This window comes from Pinus tabuliformis, chromosome 7, assembly GCF_031772625.1.
Source record: "Pinus tabuliformis cultivar Carrire ecotype Pingquan chromosome 7, CPIR1, whole genome shotgun sequence".
Taxonomy (NCBI): Eukaryota; Viridiplantae; Streptophyta; class Pinopsida; order Pinales; family Pinaceae; genus Pinus; species Pinus tabuliformis.
This window is the reverse complement of record NC_142293.1, coordinates 1,208,120,862-1,208,128,404: the sequence shown is the minus strand read 5'-3', so window position 1 is coordinate 1,208,128,404 and position 7,543 is coordinate 1,208,120,862.

Below are 7,543 nucleotides of genomic sequence, written 5' to 3'. Positions count from 1 at the left end.
CATAGTCGTGCGTGGGATTACTAACAACTGTGGGAACCTAACCTCCCCGCCTAACTATTGGATCATATCCTCATGACTAACCAATCAACAATGTATCTACTATTAACACTTAGTGCTATGTTTGCCTCTCCACAATGGGAACTAAACATTTTTTGATGAACCTAACCTCCCCGCCTAACTATTGGATCATATCCTCATGACTAACCAATCAACAATGTATCTACTATTAACACTTAGTGCTATGTTTGCCTCTCCACAATGGGAACTAAACATTTTTTGATCCACACTTAGAAGCTGCAAAATTTCAACTTGATATTCTAAATATTGAGGATAAAAAACATGAACGAAATCCCCATCAAAATCTGCACCAAGTGGCCAACTTATGAGAGGATTAATAATCACTATAGATCCCAGATGTATGTACGTTTTTAATGCCTACAATGAATGTTTTTGGACACTTGGAGGAAAATTAATCAAAAAAAAATCCCCATCATGAAGTCCATAGTTGATCACTTCACCAATTTCAACTTTCTTCATTGCTTTTCTGAATGCATTTGAACAATAATTACCTCCTTTGTCAACATAGTCTACAATTTTCTGCAATTTTTCCCTATTGTAAACATTTACACACTCTGCAAATGTTACTCTCTTGGTTATCTCTACAGGCATACAAATTTCATTTATCCTTCTATATGCATCTCCAGTGACAACGCATTGAGATGATAGATTACAACTCTTACTAATAAAAAAACTACGTAGTTTGTCAATTTTTTTACTTTTTGCATTTCTAGGAAAGTTGTTTGTTGGAAATTTGCTTCCAGATATCTAAAAACGATATTGTAGAATGTCAAAATACAAAATATTTTAAAAAATATTAAGATTGATATCCATCCTAAAGACTCTTTTAAGTTTCTACTACTACTTTTTATACCTTTCTCCCTGCCCTTACATAGATAAGTTGTGAACGTGAATTGTAGATCCTTTGATTCAGCCTCATGTGACATGAATTTGGTCAGGTCGTACCTTGAATCTTTGATCTCTTCAACAATGCTAACAATTTTCTTCATTGTGTGTGCAACATGTTCCTAGGACAACGAGACTAATATTGACAATCTAAATTTAATATTACCATTTAGATCTGAATTCCAATAAAACAATTGTTTATACTACAATTACAAAAATGAACTAACAATAAAAATCATGTTAGTTATAGATGTCGTTAAGGGTTTTCCCCACATATCAGGAATTTGTACACAGTTATGAGTTTAAGATAGAAGTTAGAACAAAAAATTTCTCTTGCTTGAGGGTTAATTTCAGCTAACCTCTGAGAAATTCGTCATCTGTGGAAAAATCTTCAATATCATTGAAATCGATCTCGGGTTTTCTAAGTACGATCCCTTGACCTAAATTTTGACAGTGGGATTTAGCAGCAAGGATCAAATTATCGTTAGCATGGGTCGTCGCCTTAGTATCTTGAGTCTTGGAATCGACTCTTCATTGCAATACTGTAGATCTTCATGTCTTAATCTAGGAAAAATTGAGTTCCTGGGCTCGATCCCTGCCGTTGGAAGCCCCAGGGTCCACAGAACAATTCTGATATGTCAATGATCTCTGGATGACATTTAATTTCATGATCTTGGTTACAAATGGTTGTGTTTTCATATTCTCCATCATTATCATCATATCCAAGAGTGAATGACCAGCGTTTCCATTCAAAATTGAGGCCTCGGGAGAATGTAGGAGCTTCAAATTCATCCATTAGAGTAATTTGAGAAAAATGCAATGCACAAATTCAAATTTTTCTTTGAATTTAAGAAAATTAGCACCAAATTTGCGGGATGATGTTACAATATTGCAATTTATAACTGGATGGATCTAGCGTATTTTGTGACTTTTTGTTTTTGATGTTGCAATCATCTCCATTATGGTCAACAATTGGATGGATTTGGATTTGTATCTTTAACATTTAGTGTAACTATTAGTATTTGCATTTGCCCAAAATTTCTCCTACTTTTCAGTATTGTAGATGGTTTGGAACAATCGTTGTGCTTAGTGCTATGTGGGAGGGTGAAAGTGAAGTTGGAATCTATGACTTGATAATATATATATTTTTTTCATTTAGGTTACTATATTAATAATCCACAGCTTATATTGGGTGCACTAATTTAAATAAGTATACAATGCAAAATGATTATATGCATTGATTTAAGAAATAGTAGTGGGAAAATTGATAAGTATTGATTTCAACTCTAATATAGTGAAAATTATCTAAGTGATTTCAAAACTAATATATTGCAAAACAATTTAGAAATTCATATTATAATGTTATAAAATAAATATTCTATTACAAGGTAAAGACCAACACTTTGCTTATCCAATAATAATCTTTTAGTATACTTTTTTTATGAAAACTGTTTAACCAATGAATGTGATGCATTGATTTTTATTGAAAATACAATCCATTTTGTCACTCATTTAGTATACGCAATGTATCAAATAAACCTGAGAAAAATCAAGTAATTGCATTGATTTCAATAATCATATAATGTATCCCTAGATGGGTTAGCTAGCGTGAGACAGATGGGGGGAACGAGTCCATAGTCCCACTCACTATAAGAGGAGGGAGACATTCCATCATTGCCCCCAATGAATTAAAATGCACATACAATTGCATTGTGTGCCATAATTATGTTACCACCCCATCAATCATGTCACCCGTGTTTGTCTAATGGCATATTTCCCTTGGCTCATTAGTATTTTAACCCCTCTTGTACTTGGAAGACTAACATGGTTTGTAAGCCTACTCTAAATTTCCACATTAGTCATTCTAGGAGGTAAACAATTATGATGGCACCTGAGCCATCTCTCTATACATGAGGGTCGAGATAATAGTTTGTATGCAACTATATATTGTGAAGTAATGGTGTAATGGTGTCTGGTATATTTTGTGAGTTTCAAGCCTGATCATAGGTATTTAGAAGGAAAATTGGTCATTTTTGTATCATTTTATGTTTTTCACCCTGTAGTGATTCATCCCCCTCGATAAATTTGGTGGTATTTCTTACTGAACTTGCTATGTTGAGACCATTCCCCCAGTCCATCAAAGCTACTTCTACTGAATTTTCCTCATTTTTTCTTGGCCTTTAGCTAATTACTTCCTCACTATATTTTCTTAGCTTGAATTCCTCTCCCCTTTTTAGGCACACAATCTCACCCTCTAACCTCATTAGGCCCCACCACTTTCACCTTCCACTTCCCACTAGCCTATCTTTGTGGAATTGTCCCTCCTATAAACTCTTTCTTTTTGATTTCTTATAGTTTCCTTCTCCTATGGAGACCATGGTGAGATAGAGAGCATAGGTCTACCATGGAATTAATTATTATAGGGACTTTGGAAGCCCCAAAACCCAAGAATGAGTTGAAATCTTTGCTACTCCTTATCATGATTTTACTCCTAGAAGTGTTCAAGAGGGAATTTTTCAAGATAAATGTGACATTGTAGATGAAATACAATGCATTATTAACTTTGAGGTGCTTACTAAGGTGGAGATATGGGTTGCAAGCATGGCCCACTACTAGAGTTTCCTCAATCACTATATACATATAGGCAATCTTTACTGGCACCTCAAGTTATTGTTCGGTTGCATGGTGATGGAGAAGAACACTACCTAAGAAGAGATGGTTTTTAATTGGATGAATTGTAGGTGTTAATGTTTTTCATGGACAAAACTAGGGAAAATTAAAGCCCACTTTGAATTGTCCCCTACTCTAGGTTTTTCTCTAGGAAGTGAAAGGGATCCTATCCCTCTGGTATCCTTAGAATATAGAAAATATTAAATGTTAATTATGTTCTCTAGTTATCTACTATATCAAGTACCACTAACTTTGTTTTTTTGCTTCAATATATCCCTATAGCCCATGTATTTTTGACAAACTTGTTCATTTTTTGGTACACTATTAGTAAACATTTTGTGTGGCTCTTAAGGAAAATGAAATTTTGTGCTTGGTCTAGTTTCTATAGTGGCAGACCATGAAATATTTCAACCTCTTTTGATGTAAAATAATGATTTGATGGAATGAAAACACTTTCACTTAAGAAAAAAATACAATCATATAATGCAAATCAATAAGGTGCATTGATTTCACTATTAGTAAATTGAAAAATGATTTGGTGCATTCATAACAAAAAGTATTAAATTAAATGGATTCATCATAGAATTTTTTTTTGAAAATGTTGATTACTATGATATAAAAGATGTTCTTTCTCGTAAGTTATAATACAATGCTTTCTTTAATTGAGTGTGAATTATATCCTATTAGTTTTTGCAAATTAAAATCATAATGATTTGGTGCATTGATAACACAAATTATTAAATTAAATGGATTCATCATGGAAAACATTCTAAAAATAATGATTACTATATTGATATAGAATATATTCTTACTTGTAAGTTATAATCCAATGCTTTGTTTCATTGAGTGTAAACTATATCCTATTAGTTTTTGCAAATTAAAATCGTTATTTAGTTTTTGTTATAGTGTTAAGCTATATATAGAGTGAACTCATATATAGAATACATTAAAAAACTAAGAGAATGTTAGAGAGGCTAAATATAATTGTGATAGGCATATGAGAATATAGTTATTTACTCCTATTTGTTACTATTGTATATGCATTAGAAAAATGGTTGTGCTTGGTACTATGTGGAGGGTGAGAGTGAAGTTGGAGTCAATGATTTGCTAATATTTTTCCCCTCTCATTCATATCACCACATTAATAACCCATAGCCTAGATTTTGCTTAGTTGATTTGAGCATCATGTAGGGCTATGTAATATTTAGAAATAAGGATTAAGGATTATGTGTATGTTTATTAGCGTTTCCTCTTCATTACATGGGTTTTTGTTGGATGTTGGCATTGTTGTATTTGTCTATCAATATTTCTAGACGATGTGTGGAATTTGTGTGAGGTTGTTGTTAAAGTTGAGGGTTCACACGGATGTTATGTGCATTCACTCTTGACAAATGATTTGAATTTAATTCCTTGTGAATGCTATCGAAGGATATAACCTTGAAGATTCTAATCAACTCCCTAATTGTAACTGTCCACTGATCCAATAAAGAAGTGCTTTAAAACCTTTCAACCAATCTATAAAAACCTTTGAATCCCCTATCACTTATAAGTTTAGATTGAATAAGTCACACAATTAAAATGACTAACTTAAATGTCTAATTTCTATTATTGTAGTACTTGCTAGGTAGTCATATTTTTGTTCGTAGACTAAATTAGTCATTATTTTTAGTCATTTTTAGTTCTAGTACTTATTAGCTAGTTATATATTTTAATCTGTGACTAAATTAGTCATTTATGTTAGCCATTTTTCGTTGGGTCAGTTGAGATTTCTTAATTTTTGTAGTATTTCACTTGCAAAAGCTACAGTGACTAACTTTTTTAGTCACCTAGTCACTAATTTCATCATTTTCTACTAGTGAAGACACACAAGAAAACCTCAGGAGGAGAATCCAGTGAAGCTTTGGCTTCATTATTTGAGCTAGAATTTACCCTCATTGCATGCATGGAAAACATAATTATGGGGAGCATGTGGTACTTGGAATTAGGTGCACCATTCCATATGACGAGCATTAGATATTTTTTCAGTGACCTAGAGGAGAAATATTTGTATATGCGCATCGAGATGGAGGACGACAGAAGATATCGCGTGACCGAGATTGGTACAATCACCTTTCAGAGGGAGTCAGGATCTCCCCTCGGGTTCAAGGATTTCATTTTCATTCCAAACCTAAAGAAAACTACCGTCTCTATTGTATTTTTGGAAGATTGTGGTTATGATGTGATCTTCAGCAAAGGAAAGGAATTCCTGAGACACATAGCGACGAGATAGGCGAAGTAGATCAAGGTTCGTGTGGAGGATTTTGTTGCATTGAGAACAATGGCAGAGAAGGTGCAGAGTCATGATGTCGGTAAACTTTGGCATATAAGACTCATCCATATGAATCATGGTTCTTTCAAGATCATGCAATAGATAACCACATGTCTCCCTAAAAGGAGCACTTGAGAAAGAAGATGTATGCAAAGGGTGTACTTTGGGGAATTGAAAAAAATACGCCTTCCATGATCGAGACAAAAAATCACATGTAGTCCTTGAAAGGATCCACTCTGATGTCTATGGACCTTTCTTGACAGCTTCCACTACCGGGCACAAATATTTTTTCATTTTTATTGATGACTTCTCACGAGAATGATGGATCTTCTTCATGCAGAAGAAGGATGAGGCATTCTCCAAGTTCATAGAATTCAAGGCATTGGTTGAGAAAGAAACGAGCAAGAAGGTGAAGGCTCTCAAGAGCGGTAATGGAGGTGAGTATGTGTCAAGTGAAGTTAAAATTTTCTTTGAAAAATGAGGCATTAAACGAGAGTTGACAACACCCAACAACCCATAGTAGAATGTGGTGGATGAGAGAAAGAATTGTATCATTTTGGGAGCAGCGAGGGCGATGTTGCATAATCAGGTATACCTTTGCATGTGTGGGATGAGGTATGCAACACAACAGTCTATTTGTAGAGCCAAAGTCCTCATCAAATTATTAGCATGATTACACTGGAGGAGGCGTTTTTCACATAAAAAGTCGAATGTGTCACACTTAAGGATTTTTGGAGCATCTATTTATTGTTTTGTCTCCAAATAATCAAGGTAGAAGTTAGAGACGACTACAGAATTGGGGTTATTTGTGGGTTACAAAAAAAATACCTAAAACTACCGTGTGTACTTTACATCCCTCATAATGACAGTTGTGTGAAGGGATGTAAAATTTTATGAAAACAAAGTTGTGTGATGCTCTCTTGAGAAGGAGATTTAGATCCCACTAGAAGAGGAGATTTTATCTCCAAAGGAGGAACCTCAAGAAGTTATGGAGCAGCTACAAGTTTAGGAGAAGAGAGTGGAGAAAACCACTCAAGAAGAAACATCCAGAGAAGGCAGGAAAACAACCAAGGAAGCTAAGAGACATGTGCAGGATGTGAGGAAGAATGTAGGTGATCCTTCAAATCAATGCAAGAAAAGAAGGTCACTAGATCAGTACATTGGCTACATGGCTCTAATGACTAAGCTTTTAGAAACTAAGTCATCCTCATTCAAGGAAGCAATATAGAAATTTGTGTGGGTTGATTCAATGGCGGAGGAATACGAATCCATTATAAAGAATAGTGTTTGAAAAGTGGTTCCAAGACCAACATATAAATCAATTGTGGGTTTGAGACGAATCTTCAATGTAAAGCATGCAGCAGAAGGAAGCATAGAAAAGTACAAGGCTAAATTATGGCCAAGGGGTACTCTCAAGTTGAAGGCATTAACTATGAGGATACCTTTGCTCTTGTAGCAAGGTACTCATCCATTAGATGAATTCTTGCTCTAGCTGCATAGATGGGGTGGAAGATCCACCAGATGGATGTGAAAACAACATTCCTCAATGTATTTATTGAGGAGGAGGTGTACATCAAGCAACCAAAAGGCTTCGAGACTTTT